Here is a 24,658-nt window from a genome sequence, read left to right on the forward strand (position 1 = left end):
CTACTTTGATGAATTAGAAAAAATAACAATAAAGTTCATATGGAAAAACAAAAGGTCAAGAATTTCAAGGGAATTAATGAAAAAAAAATCAAATGAAGGTGGCCTAGCTGTACCAGGCTAAAATTATATTATAAAGCAGCAGTTACTAAAACCATCTGGTATTGGCTAAGAAATAGACTAGTTGATCAATGGAATACGTTAGGTTCAAAGGACAAAACAGCCAATAACTTTAATAATATAGTGTTTGACAAACCCAAAGACACCAATTTCTGGGATAAGAATGCATTATTTGACAAAAATCGCTGGGAAAATTGGAAATCAGTATGGCAGAAACTAGGCATTGACCCACACTTAACACCGTACATCAAGATAAGGTCAAAATGGGTTCATGACCTAGGCATAAAGAATGAGATGATAAATAAATTGGAAGCGCATAGGATAGTTTACCTCGCAGACCTGTGGAAGAGGGAGGAATTTATGACCAAAGAAGAACTAGTGATCACTATTGACCACAACATAGAAAATTTTGATTATATCAAATTGAAAAGTTTTTGTACAAACAAAATAAATGCAAACAAGATTAGAAGGGAAACAATAAACTGGGAAAACATTTTTACAATCAAAGGTTCTGATAAAGGCCTCATTTCCAAAATATATAGAGAATTGACTCTAATCTATAAGAAATCAAACCATTCTCCAATTGATAAATGGTCAAAGGATATGAACAGACAATTCTCAGACGAAGAAATTGAAACTATTTATAGACATATGAAAATATGCTCCAAATCATTATTAATCAGAGAAATGCAAATTAAGACAACTCGGAGATACCACTACACACCTGTCAGATTGGTTAGAATGACAGGGAAAGATAATGGGGAATGTTGGAGGGGATGTGGGAAAACAGGGACACTGATACATTGTTGGTGGAATTGTGAACACATCCAGCCATTCTGTAGAGCAATTTGGAACTATGCTCAAAAAGTTATCAACTGTGCATACCCTTTGATCCAGCAGTGTTTCTACTGGGCTTATACTCCAAAGAGATACTAAAGAAAGGAAAGGGACCTGTATGTGCCAAAATGTTTGTGGCAGCCCTGTTTGTAGTGGCTAGAAGCTGGAAAATGAAAGGATGTCCATCAATTGGAAAATGGTTGAGTAAATTGTGGTATATGAATGTTATGGAATATTATTGTTCTGTAAGGAATGATCAGCAGAATACAGAGAGGACTGGCGAGACTTACATGAACTGATGCTGAGTGAAATGAGCAGAACCAGGAGATCATATATCTCAACAACGATACTGTTTGAGGATGTATTCTGATGGAAGTGGATCCCTTCGATAAAGAGAGCCTTAATTGATCAAAGATGGACAGAAGCAGCTACACCCAGAGAAAGAACACTAGGAAATGAATATAAACTGCTTGCATTTTTGTTTTTCTTCCCGGGTTATTTTTACCTTCTGAATTCAATTCTCCCTGTGCAACAAGAAAACTGTTCGGTTCTGCACACATATATTGTATCTAGGATATACTGCAACCCATTCAACATGTCAAGGACTGCTTGCCATCTGGGGAAGGGGTGGAGGGAGGGAGGGGAAAAATCGGAACAGAAGTGAATGCAAGGGATAATGCTGTAAAAAATTACCCTGGCATGCGTTCTATCAATAAAAACTTATTAAAAAAACAAAACAAAACAAAATGACTAATATGGAAATATGTTTACATGATTGTACATGTATAACCTGTATCAGATTGTTTACCATCTCAGTAAGGGAAGGGTAGAATTTGAAACTCAAAAACTTTAAAAATGAAAAAAAAGGTTAAAAATTGTTTTTACATGTAATTGGGGAAAAATAAAATATTATTGTTTTAAAAAAGGAGAGATATTACTTTCAATCAATATTTTTACAGCTCCATAGTCACAGGGTCTTAATGAAGGATGTAATGACTATTCATCGTTGAGAGAGCAAAGTTCATTTACTTTTAGCAGTAACTTTGGTGTGTCTTCATAATAAAAAGGTTATGCACATTGAATAGCCAACTGCCAAGTGAATATAAAATCAGCTTTAATTGTTTTGTTTTCTAGTTTCTTCTCTTAGAAACTTGTGGAAAGAATTGTTTGTTTGGTATCAATTTCTTTAGCAACACCCACATAGAAATAGTAATGGCTCTTGGTTTTATCTTCTTAGAAGGAAGCAAAGCACATTTCTAAAGCAGTAAACTTGGGAACTTTTACATCAAGCAGAACTGGTTTCTAAGTTCAAAGAGTTCAAGGGGGAAAAAATCAAAACAAAACTGACCAAAAAAAAAAGAAAAAAGAAAGAAACATTTGGCCACTTGGCTGCTGTATTTGTTAGCTTTGGCTCTAGAAGAAGGCTTCTGGTTGACAATTTTATGGAAACCATTTGGACTGCTCTTGAAAGGAAGAATGGGCCACCCCAGATGTCAATTATAATTTCATCTTTGCCTACCCCAGAACTGTAAGCACTTACTAGCTTCACAATCCTCTGCCTTGAAACATGTTGTTTCTGAAGGAAAACCCAAGGTTACATGCTACAAAGAAAGCTCTTAAAATTATGATATTTTTCACAGGATAGTTTAACCTCTCAGACCTGTGGAGGAAGAAGGAATTTGTGACCAAAGAAGAACTAGAGATCATTACTGATCACAAAAAAGAAAATTTTGATTATATTAAGTTAAAAAGTTTTTGTATAAACAAAACTAATGCAAACAAGATTAAAAGGGAAGCAATAAACTGGGAAAACATTTTTACAGTCAAAGGTTCTGATAAAGGCCTTATTTCCAAAATATATAGAGAATTGTCTCAAACTATAAGAAATAAAGCCATTCTCTAGTTGATAAATGGTCAAAGAATATGAACAGACATGATGGATGATGAAATTGAAACTATTTCTAGTCATATGAAAAGATGCTCCAAATCATTATTGATTAGAGAAATGCAAATTAAGACAATTCTGAGATACTACTACACAACTCTCAGATTGGCTAGGATGACAGAAAAAAGATAATGAAGAATGTTGGAGGAGATGTGGGAAGACTGGGACACTGATACATTGTGGGTGGGACTGTGGACAGATCCAACCATTCTGGACAGCAATTTGGAACTATGCTCAAAAAGTTATCAAATTGTGCATATTTTTTGATACAGCAGTATTACTACTGGGCTTATATCCCAAAGCTATATTAAAGAAGAGAAAGGGACCCACATGTGGAAAATGTTTGTGGTAGCCCTTTGTGTAGTGTCTAGAAACTGGAAATTGAATGGACGTCCATCAATTAGAGAATGGCTGAATAAATTGTGGTATATGAATGTTATGGAATATTATTGTTCTGTAAGAAATGACCAGCAGAATGATTTCAGAGAGGCCTGGAGAGACTTATATAAACTGATGCTAAGTGAAATGAGCAGAACCAGGAGATCATTATGTACTTCAACAACAATACTATATGATGATCAATTCTGATGGATGTGGCTCTCTTCAACAATGAGATGATTCAAACCAGTTCCAATTGTTCAATAATGAAGAGAATCAGCTACACCCAGAGAAAGAACTATTGGAAATGAGTGTGGACCACAACATAGAATTTCTATTCTTTCTGTTATTGTTTACTTATATTTTTGTTTTCCTTCTCATATTTTTTTTTTGCTTTCTTTCTAGATCCAATTTTTCTTGTACAGCAAGATAACTATATAAATATGTATTCACATATTGTATTTAACATATACTTTAATATATTTAACATATATTGGACTATCTGCCATTTAGGGGAGGAAGTAGGGGGAAGGAGAGGGAAAAGTGGAACAGAAGGTTTTGCAAGAGTCAATGTTGAAAAATTACCCTTGCATATATATTGTAAATAAAAAGCTATAATAAAAAAATTATGATGTTCTTGAGGTAAGGCTTCTATGTTATAAAGAATATTCATAAGATCATCATTCTGAGACCTTAAATATTATCTAGTTCAATACCCTTTATAAGTGAGGAAATGGAAGCTAAAGTGATTTGTCCAAGATTACATAGTAGTTGGAGGTGAGACTTGAATCCACATCCTCAGAATTTAGAGCCAGTGTTTTTTCCATTGTACCAGAGTCAATTCTTTTGATACAAACAAAGCTTCTCCTTTTTGAAGTTTGTTCACTGATGAATAGCAGGATAACAAAATTCTAGGCTATAAATAAGTCTTCTGAGAAAGACAATGTTCTTGAATTGAGATATCTTTTGATTTCCCTATAATCTTAAGAACTGCTGAGAAGCAAGGAGCTTGTTGTATTATTTTTTTACAGGCAACTTCCAGAGGGAGAGTTGGATTTTTCTTTCAGCATTCCACTTATTCCTTCACTGTTAAGTGGAAATGATAATATTATATTCACCTAACTCACTGGGGCTTTGTAAGAACAAATATAAAACATACTAGGGGGAAAATACTGAAGTGTTTATAACAGGAACATTTTCTTATCCTCTTGTACTCTGACCAAGGACATTTATAAAACAGGATGGTGAACCTGGCTTGTTTGTTTAGTTCAAGCCTAGAAGGTTTTAGCCTTGGTTGATGCCTGTGTTACTTGATCTCCTGATTGAGATAAAAAACTTGTTTGTTTCTCCAATTTGTGCAGTGTGGGATTTCAGTGGATGGATAGAAGATACAAGGGGAGGGGGTAGATATTGATTTCTGTTTTACAAGGGAATCTTGATTTTTTCCTTTTTTGTTTTTTATGTAGTTTAGCTTTAGGTCAGCTTGGTTTTGAAGTCCATTGTATTATGTACTGGTCCAATTGTCTTGGGTGTAGCTTAAAGCAGAAAAATAGATAAAATACATATTATACATATTAAGGCTTCTTAAAATGTTTTCCACTCACCATCCCTTTTTGCCCAGGAAATTTTTGTGTGACCCTGGATTTGTAGGTCTATAAAATAGGTATACAAATCAAACATTTACTGATAATAAATCATAATTTCACAACCCCTACATTCAATTACAAGACCCCAAATGGGATAGAAAACCACAGAAAAAGAAGATGGGATACTCCCAAAGACATCATAAAAAAGGGAAAAGGGTCATGTACAAAAGTGTTATTGTTCTATAAGAAACGATAAACAAGCTGATTGCAGAAAAGCCTGGAAAGACATATAGTAACTAATGCTAAATAAAGTAAGCAGAATCAAGAGAACATTATGCACAAAAGAAGATTATGTGATGATTAACTGTGATGGATTTAGTTCTTCTTAACAAAACAATTCCAATAGACTTGGGATGGAAAATGCCATCCACATGCAGAGAGAGAACCACAGAGACTAGATGTGGATTGAAATATAGTATTTTTGCCTTTTTTGTTGTTGTTGTTTTTTATTTGTTCTTTTCTTTCTCTTGTTTTTTATTTCCCCTTTGGGTCTGATTTTTCTTGTATGACATGACAAATATGGAAATATGTTTAAAAGAATTGTACATATTTAACCTATATCAGATTGTTAGCTGTCTTGGAGTGGGGGAGATATGGGACGGAGAGAGAAAAATTTGGAACACAAAGTTTTACAAAAAATGAATATTGAAAGTTATTTTTACATGTACTTGGAAAAATAAAATGCTATTGAAAATTAAAAAAAAAAAAAAACCAAATCAACAAAAAGAACATGGGATGCATAGGATGTACAGCTAGAATGGCCTTAAAGTATATCTAGTGATATTGATATTAGGGAACATACTAGAATGAGGCTTCAATATCATTATCTGGTAACATTAGAAGAATTACCCCAATTGGAGGTATATGTTTGTAATCTCAGCTTTTAGGAAAGTAGGCATTCCTAGATCTCAAGAGATCAAGAATTCTAAGCTATAATAAGATCTGATACTTAAGTATCCACCCTAAATTTAGCATCAGTATGATGAAGTTTTGAGCTCAGGAGGTGGCAATAGTAGAGATGGGACAAGTTGCCTACAGAGGGGCAAATGAGCCCAGTTTGGAAAAAGGTTAATAGAAACAGGAAATAGGTCAAAGGTTCTGTATTGATGAGTAGTGATGATGCTCAGACTATTCTGTTTGTACAGAATGATTATGAGGATGGAACTCTTATCACCCTCCAATGTCTATCCCCCAACCTCCATGCATCTTTAAATAGCCTTTGAGATATTGATGAGCATATCTTTAGACAGGTCTGGGATCTGATCTGCCAGATGCTTTCCATCTGGTTCCTTGATCCCTCCCTCTCAGTTCCTGCCTTTATTTCCTTGGTTTCCTTGAGAAACTCTCAAAGCTATAATTTCCCTAAAAAAGAAGTGCCCATGATGAAGATCTTTGCTAGGTTCTTTTCAGGAATTTTCAGGACTAAGCCCACTATGGTATTCTTTCTCCCTCTCATAGTGCCTTTCCCTTAATGGCATCTTTCTCCTTACTGTAGCTAACTGTGAATCTAACCTGCCAGTCAATGGCATAGCTGGGCTTCTTGGCATATTCCTTTAATAGATTCTTCCAAACTCTTTTTCTTGGTAATTGTATTGCTCTCTCAACTCGATTTCATATTTGCTACTCCTGGTGCCGATTTTACCTTTTATTTTGTTTGTAGTCTCTTCCCTTTTGGCAAAGAGAATGGTCACTGTGAATTTGTCACATGTTAATTTTGTACTAGGAATTGCTAACTTGATCTCATCATAGGGATACCCATCTTGAGAGAGAGAGAGAGAGAGAGAGAGAGAGAAAGAGAAAAAGAGAGAAAGAGAGAGAGAGAAGGAAGGATGAAAGGAAGAAGGTAGTGAAGAAGGAAGGAAGGCAGACAAAGGAAGGAAAAAAGAAAGAGAGAAAGGAAGAAAAAGAAAGAAAAAAGAATTATTATCTTTAGAATTCAAAGAATGAAAAAAAAGAAAGAAAAGAGAATTATCATCCCTAGAATAGAAAGGAAGGAAGCAAGGAAGGAAGGAAGGAAGGAAGGAAGGAAAGGAGGAAGGAAGGAAGGAAAGAAGGAGGAAGGAAGGAAGGAAAGAAGGAAGGAGGAAGGAAGAAGAAAGGAAGGAAGGAAGGAAGGAAGGAAGGAAGGAAGGAGAAATGAAGGAAGGAAGGAAGGAAGGAAGGAAGGAAGGAAGGAAGGAAGGAAGGAAGGAAGGAAGGAAGGAAGGAAGGAAGGAAGGAAAAAAAATTATCATCCCTAGAATACCAACAGGAGATGTGACCAGTGTACTCTGAAGACCGGACTTACCAGTATATGTAGAATTGGGATAAGCACCCTCAGAGTCTATATGAACTAGATAGTGAGGCATATAAAACATTTATTAAATAAACATTTACCATGGACCTGATGTGGGAAAGATTAGTTTCTAGATTCCCATCCCCTCCTAGTGAATGTAATTACCCTTTGACTCACAAATCCTGGTCTCTTTGAATTCCAATAGAAGATCTGACCTGTCCCAGCCCCACCCGGATCTGAGCCAACTTTGGGGTTACACCCAAAAGCCCCTCGAGCTAAGTCTCCTATTATAAAAAGGCCATGCTAGGAACCCCTCTTTGCAGAGATTCCAAACATGGTAGCCATGTGAGGACCCTCTGTCCACTGGACCCTTTGTCCAGTGCCCTCCTTATCTCTATCTTCACCTATATCCTTACTTCCAAACCCAATAATAAACCTCTTATCAATCTAGCTCTCGGGCCAATAAATGCTTTTATTGGGAACTCAAGTGGCTACTAGACCCCATTTACCGCAGTATCCTTGTGCCAAATCCAAGGGGGTTGCAGGGAAGCTTTGCTTCACTCCCTGTACCCCAAACCTGCCACTAGACCTTAACTAAACCCTAATTTCATTTAGGTACCCCAAATTTAGACCTCAACAGACCAAACACTATATAAGTACTCTGCACTCTAACTCTTCTTTAGGCTTTTGCCTTGGCTGCCTCCAAGTTTGAATGTTCTCACTCTTTATCTTTGTCTTTTCATTATTCCAAGTTAGTTCAGTTCTTTCCAGGTCTCATGTGAAGCTTCTCCTCTGGGCTTACCCTACCTCTATTCTGCATCTATTCTTGAATGTGCCTAATTATTTACAGGTTTTCTTCCTCATTAAAATGGGAGCTCCTAGAGGGTAGGGACTGTTTGTTCCTTTATATTCTCAGTACTTAACATGGTTTAATACATAATGTGCTCATTTAAATACTGATTTAATCTGACATCTTCATTTACATAGGAAAAGACTGAGGGACACAGAGAGCAGGAAATGATTTGCCCAGGATACCTTGGCAGTAATTGAAAGAAAACAAGATTTAAACCCACATCCTCTGATTGTAAATCAATTAAATTTTCTCCTATCTGATGTTGCTTATTTCCTTTACAGAAAAGGGAAGGGAACAAGCGTTTATAATGTACCTACTATAAGCCGGACACTATGCTAAGTATTTTGCAAATATTATGTCTTTTGATCTTCATAACAAATCTATGAGGTAAAAGCACTGTTATTCCTATTTTACAATTGGGGAACTGAGGCAAAGAGAGGTTAAGTGACTTGCCTAGGTATGTGAACAGTTAGTAAGAGTCTGAGACTGGATTTGAATTCAAATCTTCCTGACTCCAAGCCCAGCAATTATTGCATCATCTAGCTGTGTGAGGAAATGTTGAACAGGGATTCCAGACTATTGAAATCTCTTTTCTTTTCCTTTCTTCCTTCCTTTCTTTCTTTTTTCTTTCCTTCCCTCCTTTCTCTCTCTCTCTCTCTCTCTTTCTTTCTTTTTTCTTTCTTTTTCTTTCTTTCTTTCTTTCTTTCTTTCTTTCTTTCTTTCTTTCTTCTTTCTTTCTTTCTTTCTTTCTTTCTTTCTTTCTTTCTTTCTTTTCTTTCTTTCTTTTTCCTAAAGTTAAGAAATAAAACAAGCTATAACAAAGGGGAATAAAAAAAAGAAACTAAAAAAAAAAAGAAACTTGAAACTGTAGGTTCATTATGTACATTATGCTATTCTTTTCAAAATTACAAGTTATCACACATGTATATGCATTTGTGTACACATATATGTATATATGTCAATTCTTTCTCTGGATGTGGAATTTCTTTCTAACTTTGCCACTTATTCATTCTTTGACCTGGACAGTTCCTTTTATCTTTGACTCAGTTTTTCCTTCTGTAAAATAGAGATGTGAATGCTATAGAATATTATTGTTCTGTAAGAAATGACCAGCAGGATGATTTCAGAGAGGCTTGGGCGAGACTTACATGAACTGATGCTAAGTGAATTGAGTAGAACCAGGAGATCATTGTACACGTGTATGACAAGAGTATGTGTCCAGAAGTTGAGGGATAATTGTTGTGGGCCTTTTTCAAAATGAAGGTTAAGACAAGAACTTACCAAATGGAGGAAGGAGAGGTAGAAGTTTTGGAGAAGAGAGAGGTAGAAGTTGTTACATGGTGATGAAGTCCAGAGAATGTGCACTTTTGTTTGTCAGTCCTTTCAGGCAATTTTCTTGTGTGATTTCCTGACATGAAATTAAAGCTCTTTACTTTTCATGTTTTCTAGGAGACTGATGCTCCTGTTGTTTTCTTAACCTTTGTCTTCAAGATCACTTCCTTGTAGTTTACCTCTCAGACCTGTGGAGGAAGAAGGAATTTGTGACCAAAGAAGAACTAGAGACCATTATCGATCACAAAAGGGATAATTTTGATTATATCAAGTTAAAAAGTTTTTGTACAAACAAAACGAATGCAGACAAGATTACAAGGGAAGCAATAAACTGGGAAAACATTTTTACAGTCAAAGATCTACTGGGCTTACATCCTAAAGAGATCTTAAAGAAGGGAAAGGGATCCACATGTGCAAAAATGTTTGTGGGAGCCCCTTTTGTAGTGGCCAGAAACTGGAAATTGAATGGATACCCATCAGTTGGAGAATGACTGAACCTGTTATATATAAATGCTATAGAATATTATTGTTCTGTAAGAAATGACCAGCAGGATGATTTCAGGGAGGCTTGGAGAGACTTGCATGAACTGATGCTAAGTGAAATGAGCAGGACCAGGAGATTATATGCATCAACAACAATACTATATAATGATCAATTCTGATGGATGTGGCTCTCTTCAACAATGAGATGAACCAAGTCAGTTCCAATTGTTCAATAAGAACCAGCTACACCCAACAAAAGAACTATGGGAAATGAGTGTGGGCCACAATGTAGCATTTCTACTCCTTCTGTTTTTGTCCTCTTGCATTTTTATTTTCATTCTCAGGTTATTTTTACCTCATTTCTAAATCCAATTTTTCTTGTGCAGCAAGATAACTGTATAATAAATATGCATACATATATTGTATTTAACATATACTTTAACATATTTAACATGTATTGGTCTACCTGCCATCTAGGGGAGGGGGTGGGGGAAAGGAGGGGAAAAGTAGGAACAAAAGCTTTTGCAAGGATCAATGCTGAAAAATTACCCATGCATATGTCTTGTAAATAAAAAGCTATTTTAAAAAAAGATCAATTCTTTGGTCTATAGATACATTCCAAATGTTCTTCCAGTTTTGTTCATTTTTGATCATGCTTTGATATTTGTTGTCCCATTTCCACATTTTTATAGTTACATTTTTTTTTTGCCTTTTTTTTTTTTTTTTAGTGTTCAGCACTTTATTAAGTTTTATACTCTGCTCTAAGCTATAAATTCTCTTGTTTGTTATTTTTAATTCTTCTTTAAGAGCTCTAACTTTCTTCCATATATATCTTCTTTCTTTCTTTCTTTTTTATTTATTTATTAAGTTTCTCAATCACTTCATTCTGGAAGTATGTTCAATAGTTTCATTCTTATTTTTTAAGATTTTATTTTTATTAGTAACTTTCTTCTTTTGAGTTTGTAAAGTTATTCAGTCTTTTTGCTGGTTTTTGTTTTTTGTGTGTGTGTGTGTGTGAGAATTTCTTTTTTCTCTCTTTCTTTCTTTTTTCTCTTTCTTCTCTCTTTCCCTCCCTCCCTCCTTCTCTTTCCTGTTCTTTCTCCCTCCTTCTCTCTCTCTCTCTCTCCTCTCTCTCTCTCTCTCTCTCTCCTCTCTCTCTCTCTCTCTCTCTCTCTCTTTCTTTTTTCTTTCTTTCTTTCTTTCTTTCTTTCTTCTTTTCCTTTTCTTCCTTCCTTCCTTCCTTCCCTCCTTCCTTCCTTCCTTCCTTCCTTTACTTGTTCTTTTTTCTGACATGGTTAAATGAACAAGAGGAACTGGTCTTAATTGTAATTCAACTGTCTCATTAGAAATTTAATGAGCTTTTTAAGTTTAAATTTTTTTTTCTATTTCAGAGGTGATTGATTTAGTTGGAATTTGGAATATACTAAATGAATGATGAGCCTGCCAAATTCCATTGGTCAAGTAGGAAGTGGCTAGCTTAGTCTTTATCAAGTAATGACATAGCACTGACCCATATAACTACATAGAAAAATAAGCTGTTAATTCTGACTGACTTGCATTTTGACATGGCATAAGACAAAATTCCTTAGGAAGGGTGGGGTCAAGGAAAGCAGTCATACAGATATTTCCTTTAAAATAAAAATGAAACAAAAACAAGGTAAATTACTTTAGAAGGGGCCACACAGCAAATGTTATTCATTTCCAGTCTATTATCTACATAAATCTAAAATTTAAATGGGTAAAATTCTTACGAATAACATCATACCCTTTCTCTCCCCTCCCCCCCCCCCCATAAAAGAAACTACCAAATTGCAAAACCAACCTCAGATTTTTCTTCCTGTAACCCAGTAAGTCAGTACATTAGGTTAGAGAGCAATCCAATCTGAAGGAGTTACATGTTTTACAATCTGAAGCTATATGAGCTGTTTGTTACAGCCATTAATCTCCTGTCTACTCAAGTTATATTTATTTATTAAGAATTTTGCAGTCTAGGATCAATCTCACTGAATACCTATCTCACTGGCAAGTCACCAGGGGACAGCAGTGAGTGTTACTATAGCAGTTTTTAGCACGAGACAAACAGTACAGAGTAGAGAAAAATGATCCTGCTAGAATTCACTTGTGAATAGATGATTCACATGTAGTTCTGTGTTTATCTTGAATAATGTAACCAAACAGTCTCCTTTTTTGGAGGGGTGCAGATTACTTCACTTTTATTATTTTATTTTCTTCCTCTCAAAATTATAGTATGAATATACAACCATCTTTGATTTTTAAGGGATATGAGAGAAGTTTTTCTAAAAATGTACATAGGATAAAATTTATAATAATAATACTTATTAATAAGAATATTATTATTCTCTTGGTCTTGATCAAGATTCTCTTGATCTTTTAAAAATGGATTTCAGCTATAATTGATTCTTGTACAAGACTTTTATATTTAATTTCTATATTTTTGTGTTTAATATTCTAAATGACTATTGCAAAGATAACAATCATAGTTAATAAAAATATTAGGATGTAGCATTATATGTAGGTTCACTGAAAGTGTCTTTGTTACTATTCCAGTAGCAGACAAAATACCAGGGTTCATATTCATTTTATTTTGTCACATGGTTTTGATCTCTTCAGATAGCTCTATACATTTTCTTTTCTTTTCTTTTTTTTAATGCTTAGGCTGTTATGCCACAGTTTTCTTTAACTGTCCTGACTCAGTTTCCCCAATGTTCTATCTCTACCTCCCTTTTTTTTCTCACGGAAAGGAATTATCAAATGACCATTCCCCATATAAATCCAAAGAGCAAATCAAAATCCCTATACATAACAGACTAATACAGTAGCATTTCCTAAAAAGGCCTAAAAAGCCCTGAAACATAACAGCAATAATTACACAGTTTTAACAAATCCCATCCCAAATCTTAAAACACACAGTAATAGATGATCCAGGCAAGGTTTAACAGTCAGTCATCAACCATTCCCAAAGTCCCTCATATCAGTCCAAAGTACACTCGATGCAGGGTCAAGTCCATGGTCTCATTTTAAAACTGCTGCTTCAGGCTGTGAAATGACAGGAGGCTCTCATTCCTTGCAGAGTAGGTGCATCATGCTGGCAATTAAAGCTGATCAAAGCTGATCCAGGTTCCAGAAGCAAACCAATATCTGTAATTTGACCAAAATCTAGAACAAAAACACAAATTTAACACAAAGATTAGATCAGTCTTAGATAGACTCAGTTCACCAAACTGTTGCAAAATACGAGGAGGCCAAAATGGATTGGCCAGTTTCCTATGTGAAGAGATGAGTTTGCTTTACAGGCCAAGCAAATGGCTGCAGTCTTACAAACCCCTGTTAATTGTCCACTTATCATGTAGAAACCTTAAAGGAACAAAACACAAATATCCAGTAACAGACGGATGACCAGGCGAAATAGTTGCCCAAGCATTTAGGATACAATGATTACATATAACCAGACTGAAAATAGCAAAGCATGACATAATTGAATTGCATTAACAGTTCTATTGACCATTGCTCTGATCAGAGAGATCAGTTACGGAAGGAAAAATGCAAGAACATAACTATAACATAACATAAGCAGTTGAATTTTAACAGCTTATCAATCAATTGTCCCAGTAACTGTCACAGGGTGGATCTTTAAAACTCCCAAATAGCATTAACTAATTAACTCTAAGCCCAAAAACTCCAATAACAGATGTCATCAAATTTCGGATAAATCTTAAACAATTATTTATCATATCCTTATAAGTCATAACAGAAAGCAATTTTGTCTCAGTAAGTTCACAACTTAGAACAATTATCATATCTAGGTAGATATTACATGAGTGAACATTATACATACAAATCAGTTTGCTTTTAAAATACGCAATACATAGAAAAACATCCCAAATTGCATATTGTCCATAACAAAAACATTTTCAAAAGGACAAAGAAAAAAACTATTATGTTCAGAGGCCCTTTAAATAACCTCAGGATGACCCAATACAATCAATTTAAACTTTATACAAAAGACCCAATTCCACATAAAAGAATTCAAGAAGGTTTTTTAACATAGCAATTAAACTTTTAGAAATACTCAGACCAAAGTATGGATCACATTTATGACCATTTTCTTTTAACCAAAAAAACCTTTATGAAGAAACAAATATTCAATCAATTAACCTAAAAATAAGCATGTCCTTAAAAATCACACTTTGCTGCACTGCCGCAATCAGATAAGAAAAAAACGGCAGGAACATACTCAGGGTGAGGGGCGGAGAGGATTCCATGTGGCCATCCTTCCTCCAATCCTGATCCCCTAGAAAAAAACTTCCCTCAGCTTCCCCACTCAATTTCCTACATGGGGATCCTTTTCAAGATTTAACCCATCAGTTTCCCAATATCAGGTTTCTTCCCAAATCCACCCATTTCCAACTTTCTCTTTCCCCCTGACTACATACTTAAATAATCTCCTTTCTTTTTTTTCTTCCTTTCCCTTTTCTCCCTTTTTCTCACAGGCTGCTGCAGTCAGCCAGAGACAGAGAGAGAGAGAGAAAGATTTTTCAAACTTCTTGATATTTTCTAAGCCTGCAACACAGAGGCTGAATTCTTATCTCTTACAAGCTTGCTAACTTTTAACACAGACACACAGAAACAAACATGGAGCTCCAATTTACTATGCACAGTTGCAACGTTGTTTTCCAACCAACAACATAACAGACAAACCACACAGAACATAGAACATATATGACACAGACTACACAGTTACAACATTAAGCAAACATATACCCAGAGGATATTCTCCAGCGTCCCAGAAAATACCCGTCTCAGAATTTGTAAACCCGTCGGCATTTATTCTGAGACCACAGGTTGCAACAACAGAACAGACCAGAACCAGAACCAAAACCAGATGGTACCCCAAAAGGTACCCAGACAGACTTACTCTCCCAAATGCCGAATCAAATGCCGAATCGATTTCGTTGTCCACTGTAGGCCGGACTGAGGCTGAAGAACCGCTTCCTTTTACTAGGAGTGCTGGTCTTTTCTCAAGGAACAGAACCAGGTCCTGAGCCCCCCTCAGGCCTAGGTGGAGACCGGGAGGTCTCTAATCTCTAATCCAATTCTCAGTTTCTATTATCTCGGTGGGACCTCCAAATTGTAATGCCGGAGAAACTGAGGCAGGAGAGAGATTAGAGAGTTTTTAATATTTTATTAATGGGAGAGTAAGATTGACTGGACAGGACTCTCGTCTCAGATTATCCAGTCAGACAGAGATAAGTATACTGGGACCAAGGAATCCATATTGGTCCCAGGGCTGGAGGACCCAAAGAATCCAGCGTCCAGCATACAGCTGCCAGACGCCATTCTCCAGCAATGAATGGAGGAACAACAACTTCTTAAATACCTTTTTGGAGACAAAGAAGAGACAGGGAGGGAAAGTTTTTTTATCAGGGAGGGGAAGCCATAAAACCTAAAAATTCCAGAGACAAACATGGGTTGGTCTTGGAATATTCTAAAGGAACATTGTAAATCCATAAAAGAATCAGGAGAGCTACTCTTTTATCTTGCTAATTTACAACCCAAGAGCGAACAATCCTTAGTTTTACTGGGTCAGAGACAGAACAGTTAAGGAAACTGAGACAGGGAAACTGAGTCAGGACAGTTAAAGAAAACTGTGGCATAACAAGGCAATTAGGGTTAAGTGACTTGCCCAGGTTCACACAGCTAAGAAGCTGAGGCCATATTTGAACTCAGGTCCTACTGACTGACCCCCTTCAGGGCTCGTGCTCTATCCACTACACCACCTAGCTGCTCCACTTTATACATTTTTAAAGCTTTTTATACCCTAGTTGGAGATTATTAGTATTTGGATTGATAATGATATACCAAAATGTATTATTCTTATTGAATCTGTGAGTTTCTCAGAAATAATGATGATGATGATGATGATATTGATGATAACAATAATAATGATGACAGCTGAAATTTTCATAGTTACCTAACACTGAATATACCTTACCTTGATTTTCATAGAAAAGATAGTTATCATTTTATAGGTAAGAAAACTGAGGCTCAGAGAGATTCAACAACTTGCCCTAAATTACCCAACTACTAAAACCAAAACTCAAACCTAGTTCTTTTAACTTTAGGTCTATTGAGTTTTCCTACCTATCCTCTTAACTTCCAATCTGTATCAGAATTTGAAACCCTTTAATGTTTTAGGATCTATTTCAAATATCAAAAAAATTTCAAGATTGAAATGACATTTGTATTGTTAGTATCTAGTAATTGAAAAAAATACATGATGACTAAGCCATTGTGAGATTCAGTAACTTTTAAATGAATTTGTTTTGTGAATCTCAAGCATATTCACATACATTTGAAAAATAGTTCATTTTTATATATTCTGTGGGAATTAAATAAAGATCAAGATGGCAATAATGACAACTAATATTTTTGCAGTACTTTTAAGTTTTATAAAGTGTAATGTATGTTGTTTCAATGGACCTTTTTGTGAATAAAGTAGATACCATTTTGTTTGAATATAAAATCCCAGATTCCCTTGCAAGAACTCTAACCCTCCATTGCCCATAGATTGGGAACCACAGCACCACATCATGAAATCTGTACTGTTATATGTTGCTTGTAGACTCAAGAAACAGACATAAATAGCACTCTGTCAACATTAGCCACCAAATGCATTTTTCTGACAAATAGATACCAACTTGAGAGCAGAGACAGTTTCCTCCCTCTGTGTTCTTTCAACCATATTTTCTTTTCCACAGCCTGACTTTCCCAGCAGTGGGCACTGACCTCATGCCCATATATGCCCTCACAAAGGCTTTCTTGGATTCAAAAGAATAAAATAATTGGATTTGAATTCCTATAAGATTCTCTCTGATTTTAAGCCCTTTGGGTGTGCTGTACAGATTTAAGTTCCTCACTGAATTAATTCCAGGGGGTGTGTGAATGGCTAGAGGGAGGAAGTAAGAGAAATTTTTCAAAAGAATTAGAAAAGATGAAAATCTTGTAATCAATAATGCATGTAGTTTTCTCTCTGTAACTTAATCCAGTGGGGCTACAGGGCAATCAGGGTAAGCAGTTAAATTCATGACCGTGTAGGGAGGGAGATCTTAGCCAAGGACACTGAGGCAAATGATGAATGATGAGCAGTGCCCTAGGGAACTTTTAATGTCCCTACAAGATAAATTGAGTCTGGGGTTGAAGGTCTCATCCTAGAATGCTGCACATATGAAGGACAGAAAAAGGGAGAGAATGAAGGAAAACAAAGGGGAAAAAACCAAGCAACATTAACTGACCTCTTACATATCATATTTCCCGAATATTTCTGGGTCTGAAGCTTCCTCTGGGTGATGACTGGCTTCTGACCACATGCAGTTTTTAAAAACTCTAAAGATAGCATCTAGTAATCACAATTTGCCCTTTTTACAAATTTTGAGACTTGTAATCAGGAGAAGTTGTATTTAAATCCTGCCTTAGACAGTTAACTAAGAGAAGTCACTTAACCTCTCTCTGCCTCAGTTTTTTTCATTTGTAAAATGGGAATAATAATAGTATCTACCTTTCTGGGTTGTTTTGAGATAAAATGAGTTGTAAAACATTTTTTGCAGACCATATGGGTGTTCTAACTATTGTTACCATTATCCTTCTATCCCTTGCCATGAATTGACTCTTTGATGCAATATAAGTCATTAAGTAATTGTTAATGGGAGGCCTACATGGTGATCTTAGAGAAAACGCTAGACTTGATTTGCAGAAAATCTGGGTTAAGATCTTGGTTCTGCCATTTACTACCTGATGGGTATTGGGGGAACCTCTTCATTTCTTCTACCTTCTCAAACAAGAGGACAGGACTATATGAGAGCTTGAAGTTTCTTCCAGCTGAGTCTATAACTCCTAAGAGAACTTTATTCCACTTAAAACAAAACTAAGTGAAAAATAACTCAGGCTGTTTCTCATTTTCTTTCACTGAGATTTAGGGTTTGTAAAATGATGTTTTTCTTGTGGGGACATTCAGCCTCTTTTCTTTCTTTCTTTTAGATGATTTTTCTCTAGTAGTTCAAGAGTCTTTCATTACTCTATCCTTGTAAATACACGTGTGGATTATGGCAACACTGAAAAAATACAGGTATATTCCTTAAACCCTATCTGCCAAAGAGTATTACAGGGCAACTAGGTGGTAGAGTTTTTAAAGTGGAGTTAGGAGTTAAGAAGTTAGGAAGACTCAATTTCCAGAGTTCAAATCTGTCCTAAGACACTTACTAGTTGTATGAATCTTGGCAGGTCATTTAACCCTGTTTGCCTCAATTTCCTCATCTATAAAATGAACTAGAGAAGGAAAATACAAATTACTCCAGTATCTTTGCTAAGAAAAACCCAAATGGGGTCATCAAGAGTTGGACGCATCTGAAATGACTAAACAACAACAAGTCAAGGAGGCATAGAGATAGACTACCTGATGGGCCAAAGAAACAATCTCACAAATAAGAAATTTCATAAAGGTGGTTTTTTTTTGGTGGGGGGAGAGGGGAAGGCATGGAAAGCGCTTTATTCATAGGTATTTTCTAAAGAACTTTGTCCAAAACTGAAGGCAGTGGATATTTTAAAAGCATAATGAAAATCAACTTAGTTAAAATAATTTAAAACAAGATTTCCTCTTTAAAAGATCCTATTTAAATATAATTTTATTTTAACTATTTCAATTTTGGCATTAAATATTTTTCTTTTAAAAATAGCAACCTGGCTTGCCTTTTGATCTTATTTGATATCTTTATTTACCCTTAGACTTCCCCAGTAGAATGTAAACTCTGAAGACAAAGATGGCTTTATTTCTATGTTCCTAAGACTTACATAGTAGTTAACACATAATTGGGGTTAATAAACACTTAATGAATTGAATTGTAATTTTTTTTCGTGTTTTCTCACAAATCTTTCATAGATCATCTGCTCAATCAATCAACTAATAATCATTCAATCAAGTATTTATTAAATACTATATGTCATAAAATATACTAGGTGCTGGGTATACAAAGGCAAAAATTAAATATAAAAGCAAAAATGAAATAGTTCCTACCCCAACAAAGCTTACATTTCACTGGAGTCAGAAAAGGAATAGAACAGGCTTCTGAAATTGAAGATGATGTAAAATAAATTCCTCTAAATGATTTTCAATTGAAGAAACACATTCTCTCTCTCTCTCTTTCTTTCTTTCTCTTTCACACACACACACACACACACACACACACACACACACACACACACACTCCTACCATCTATCTATTTTTTTACTCCATTTTCACCACTCTACACTTATGAAAGGCTTAAAAATATAAAAATGAATATACTTTTTCAGGCACCTCAGAAATATTACCATACCACCCTTAAGGTGACTAGTTTATGTGCTCAAACCATAACCAAATAGTGCAGTTGATAGGATGGGGGACAGTGGAGTTGGGAAATTAGGTAAGACCTGAGTTCCAATCCCACCGTAAATATTTACTAACTAGAGGCCTTTCAGCAAATCACTTAAGCTCCATCTACCTCAGTTTCCTCCTCTGTAATATGGGGATAATAACATCTACATTACAAGATCTCTTTGAGGTGATATTTATAAAGCATTTTGAAAACTTTGAAGTCCTATATAAATGTTGGTTGTGATGATGACAATCATGAAAACAACAATGACTCTGAAAACAATGATGCTGGAGAGAAGGCTATTTACTCCTATGCTTCCAAGCTTCTAATGATCACATATTATGGTCAACTGGCACAGAACAGAGAGGTTTGGGTCACAAGCCAGATATAATTATTAGTTTTTCCCTCGGTATTTCAAAGACATCATTTGGAAGCCTTTAACTATACTTTAGTTTTTCTTTTAAAATAACACACACATCTATCTATCTATCTATCTATCTATCTATCTATCTATCTATCTATCTATCTATCTTTATCTATCTATATCTATCTTTTTATCTATCTATCTATCTATCTATCTTTATCTATCTATATCTATCTTTTTATCTAGCTATCTATATCTATCTTTTTATCTAGCTATCTATATCTATGTATGTATATATATATATATATAATATATATATATATATGTATGTATATATTGTGTAGAATTTTGAAAACCAGATTTGCTTCAAGTTACTCTTAATATTTGTAGTTAGGTTCCAGAAAGTTCAGTTCTTGATAATAACAACTACTTCTAAATTTACAGAACTTGTTTCTAACAACAACCCTTTTGGATAGTTTGTCCAAGTATTTTCTCTATGATATAGATGAGGAAATTGGGTTTTTGAGAGACTAATTGCCTTGTTCTTGGCACATGCATCTAGCCTGAACAAGACCTAGCCTGAGGTATTCTGATTCAAAGCCAAGTTTCTTTCCTCTGCATTCCTCCCCTGACAGTGTCCCATAATACAAAAAATACTTTACAGTTGTCCCAAGACAAGAGTCTCATCAGTGTTTTATTTTAAAGCCTCAACATGGAGGTCTGAAATTTCTGCTTAGAACATTACCAACCATGAAAATGAATTCCAAATTTCCTTATCTTTTCTATCCAAAAAGGAATCTAGAAACATACTTCAGAGCCATTAGCAGACACATAAAACTGAAGAAGCGTCATGACCATAAATGGAAATTTATTTTCATATCTCAAAGGAATAGAAGAAACATAGTGGACTTGGAAACAACATTGGAATAGAGGGAATCAAAGAGCATTGGGATTCAAAAGATTTGGAATTCAAATCCCAACATGCTTATATTATTTCTTTTAAAATTTCTATATCTTGGAACATTGATATACCTTTTAATTTTGCCTTGTTTTTCCTACAAGACAGGCTCAATTCCTTCACATCATAAATAATATCTTTGATACCTTTTTTAATATGCAATTCATTTGTAATTCATTGATTTACACTGTATGTATTTCCCTTGTTACTTGAGTTATTCATGATTAAACAATTTTAATTATGGTATTTTGTGATTTATGGCCACGAGTATCAAAAACAAAGAGATGGGCTTTGGCAACAGCATTATTTTGGGGCACAGAAAAATACATTTATTAAGTACCTGTTTAAATATAGGATCATAGAAAGCCCTGTAAGATGATTTGAAGTGCTTTAGTGATTCCAAACCCCTTGCCTCCAAACATCCACCTTTTTATTTATTGAACTGAACACTATAGGAAAAATCAAAACAAACCAAAATCTGTTTTATTTTTATGAACAACCAATGTAGACACTCCATTTTTCAAGAAAGGATAAGAATGCTTACACTTGTGATTTTTGTCTTGGGTGGTTACAAAGACTATAATAAATCTTTCTTTAAAATAACAATTGTTATTTTCAAAGTTTAGTGAAAGTTACAAGAAACTAAGATCAAGTGGAGTGATTTAAGAAGCTCTTTTACCAGAAGTGCTCAAGTAGGAGTAAATAGATTGCCCTGTGGCAGGAAGTTTTAGATACAGATTAAAGGAAATCCAAACCAAGAATACAAAGAATGCCTTGGGCAAAGATAACAAAATGGGTGTGATCTTAATTCTCAAGTTCTTCTTGAACTCTGGGCCAACCATAGAGTGGATAGAGTACTGGACTTGGAATCAGGAGAATCTGAATTTAAATCTGACTTCAAATACTTACTAGCCATGTAACCCTGAGCAAGTAATTTAACCCTGTTTGCTTCAATTTTCTCATCTGCAAAATTGTTGTGCCACAGTTCCCTTTTAATGTCCTGATCCAATTTCCCAATTGTCCCTTTTAGTTACTCTGCCTCAGGTTATAACCTTTCCCTCTCAATGTTTGATGGGCTAAAGGTTTTATATCTTTAGGCTATAATCATTCCTTCTTAATGTTTGACAGGGTAAAGGTCTATCCATTTTAGACATCATTAGAATATCAGGAGCCTCTCCAGTACCTCCCTCCATTATGTCATCCTAGGTGCCTCCCCCCATTATTTTATCCCCATCCAGGTACCTCCCCCATTATGTCATTGTTCTTGTTATCCTATAAAAATCTTGCTGTCCCGATACTGAGGGCTCGAGTTTTTGAGATGATAGTCTCATTCAGCCCTGGAACCAAACATGGGTCATTTGGTCTCAGTATATTTCTCCATTTAATAAACTATTAAATTGTTCTCTAATCTCTGTCTTGCTCAGTTTCTCCAGCATTACAAAAGGAGCTGGAGAAGAAAATGACAAACCATTCCAGTTTCTCTGTCAAGAAAACCTCAAAGGGGGTAATAAGGAATCAGACAAAATAAAAGCGGTTGGACTAGATAATCTTTAAGGGCCCCACGTAGCTTTAAGTTCTTTAAATCTAAAATTACAGGACCTTAAAGTGAAGACAGTTATCTGGCATAGTAGATAAGACTGGAAGACCAGAGTTCAAATTCTGCCTCATTTTTATTAACTGTGTGGCCCTGGGCAAATCACTTAACTCTATTAATGGGGTCAGGATAGCAATTCCTAGTTTGAAATAGGAGACATAAGGCTCAAGATATGTGAAGAGGTCACAGTGGCAAAATGAACAAAACGAATAGGTAAAATACCAGGAGTGGTTAATATGAAAGAGCTTTGAAAGAGCATATAATTAGCAAGGAAAAGGGCTTTAACATTTAACAAGGAAAAAGACAAGTTCCCTAGTGAAACTAATAATTAACCAGGAGAAATAGAATATTCCATGAGGTGTGAGCATGCTGTAATTGGCAGACTAAATTCTTCATAGAGGAGTTTAGCAGACTAAGCCCAAAAGGGCTTAATAGAGGAAGGGGTTTACACTATTGATTGGCAGGCTCATCCTAAAAGGGATTTAGCATCCTAAAGTTACTTAGCTATAACAAGGAGAAAAACACCTTGAAACAAATGGGGAAGAGAAGGCAAACACCAGGAGGCAGGATGCCATGAGGCAGAATGTCATGGGAAACTAACTCCTAAAAGGGATTGAACAAAGATGGCTTAAACCATGAGGGGGAAATTTAACCTTGGGGGCGGGGAGGGGGGTGTTTGACATCATAACTTGGCTTTTTGATTGGATACTGTAAGAGTGGTGTTTCCAAAGACCTTCACCTGGCTTGATATTGTAATGGAAAGCCTACTAGAACAAGAGACCTACTTAAAAACAAAAGGCTTACTTAAGGCTGAGTCCTTTCCTGCTTGCCTCAGGGTATTATAATCTTATCTGTACTTCAGGCTTTCTCTGTTAAGGTCTACTAGCTACTCAGGATCACATTATCTCTGTGAAATGGGGTTAATAATAGTACCCACTTCCCTGGATTGTTGGGACTATTAAATAAGAATATTTGTAAATGCTATATGTAAATATATGTAAAATGCTATATAAATATTAACTTATTATTATTTCATGCTTTCTATTGATGGGGGTGAACCCTGAAACTGTCCCCTTGACTTTTGGGGGGAAGTAAGTGAACTCTGAAACTCTCCTCTGACAGAGAGCAGTTAAGTGGTCTCATTCAGTTGGAAATCTCTATTAGGTGGCTTGAAACTCCAACTCTTTTTTTCAACTGGAAATCAACTGGAGGTGTGGGGGTATTGAATCTCATTCAATAGAAGCCTTAGCCTCAGACTTCTTATAAAAAGACAATTTTAAACTCCAAATCTCTGCAGAAATCCGAAGCAGGATTATGCTTTGCCAAGAGACCTCTCTTCTTGGCACAACTGCCTTCCAGGACTCTTGCCCACTGTGAAGATACCCTCTTCTCCGTGATAACCTTTTGTTATTTCTCTGACAGGACCTTGCCACTGAGGAGTCTTGTTTTCCTAGCAAAGCTGGCTTAATAGTGCCAATAAAAATCCCTTTTGCCATTCAGACTTTTTGGGTTTGCAAATTCTTCCATGTTGGACCTGTGTCAGCCAGAGGGAATTTCCCACTCCAGTTCTCTCCTACTAGAACTGCATCACTATCCTAACCTTCATTTAGTGAGAAGACTTGTTGGAGAAAGGTCTTTGTCACCAAATTTCTAAAATAGATAAAGAATTGACTCGAATGTATAAGAATATAAGCTATTCTCCAATAGATAAAGGGTCAAATGACATGAACAATTTTCAAATGAAGAAATTAAAACCATTTCTACTCATATGAAAAAATGTTCTAAATCACTATTGATCAGAGAAATACAAATTTAAAACAACTCTGAGAAATCTCTCAGATTGGCTGAAATGACAGGAAAAGGCAATGATGAATGCTCAAGGGGATGTGAGAAAACTGGAACACTGATACATTGTTGGAGTTGTAAACTGATCCAATCCTTCTGGAAAGCAATTTGGAGCTATGCCCAAAGAGCTACCAAACTGTGCATATCCTTTGATCCAGCAGCGTTTCTATTGGTCCTGTATTTCAATGAGATAATAAAAAAGGGAAAAGGACTCACATGTGCAAAAATATTTGTGGCAGCCCTTTTTGTAGTGGCCAGAAACTGGAAATTGAGTGGATGCCCATCAGCTGGGAAATGGCTGAATAAATTGTGGCATATGAATAATATTGAATATTATTGTTCTATAAGAAACGACCAGCAGGATGATTTCAGAGAGGCCTGGAGAGACTTACATGAACAGATGCTGAGTGAAATGAGCAGGACCAGGAGATCATTGTACACGGCAACAAGACTATATGATGATCAGTTCTGATGATGTGGCTCTCAATGAGATAATTCAGCCCAGTTCCAATGGTGTTGTGATGGAGAGAGCCATCTGTATCCAGAGAGAGGACTGTGGGAACTGAGTGGGAATTATATCACAATATAATATTTTCACTCTT

Source organism: Antechinus flavipes, chromosome 4 (genome assembly GCF_016432865.1).
Source record: "Antechinus flavipes isolate AdamAnt ecotype Samford, QLD, Australia chromosome 4, AdamAnt_v2, whole genome shotgun sequence".
NCBI lineage: Eukaryota > Metazoa > Chordata > Mammalia > Dasyuromorphia > Dasyuridae > Antechinus > Antechinus flavipes.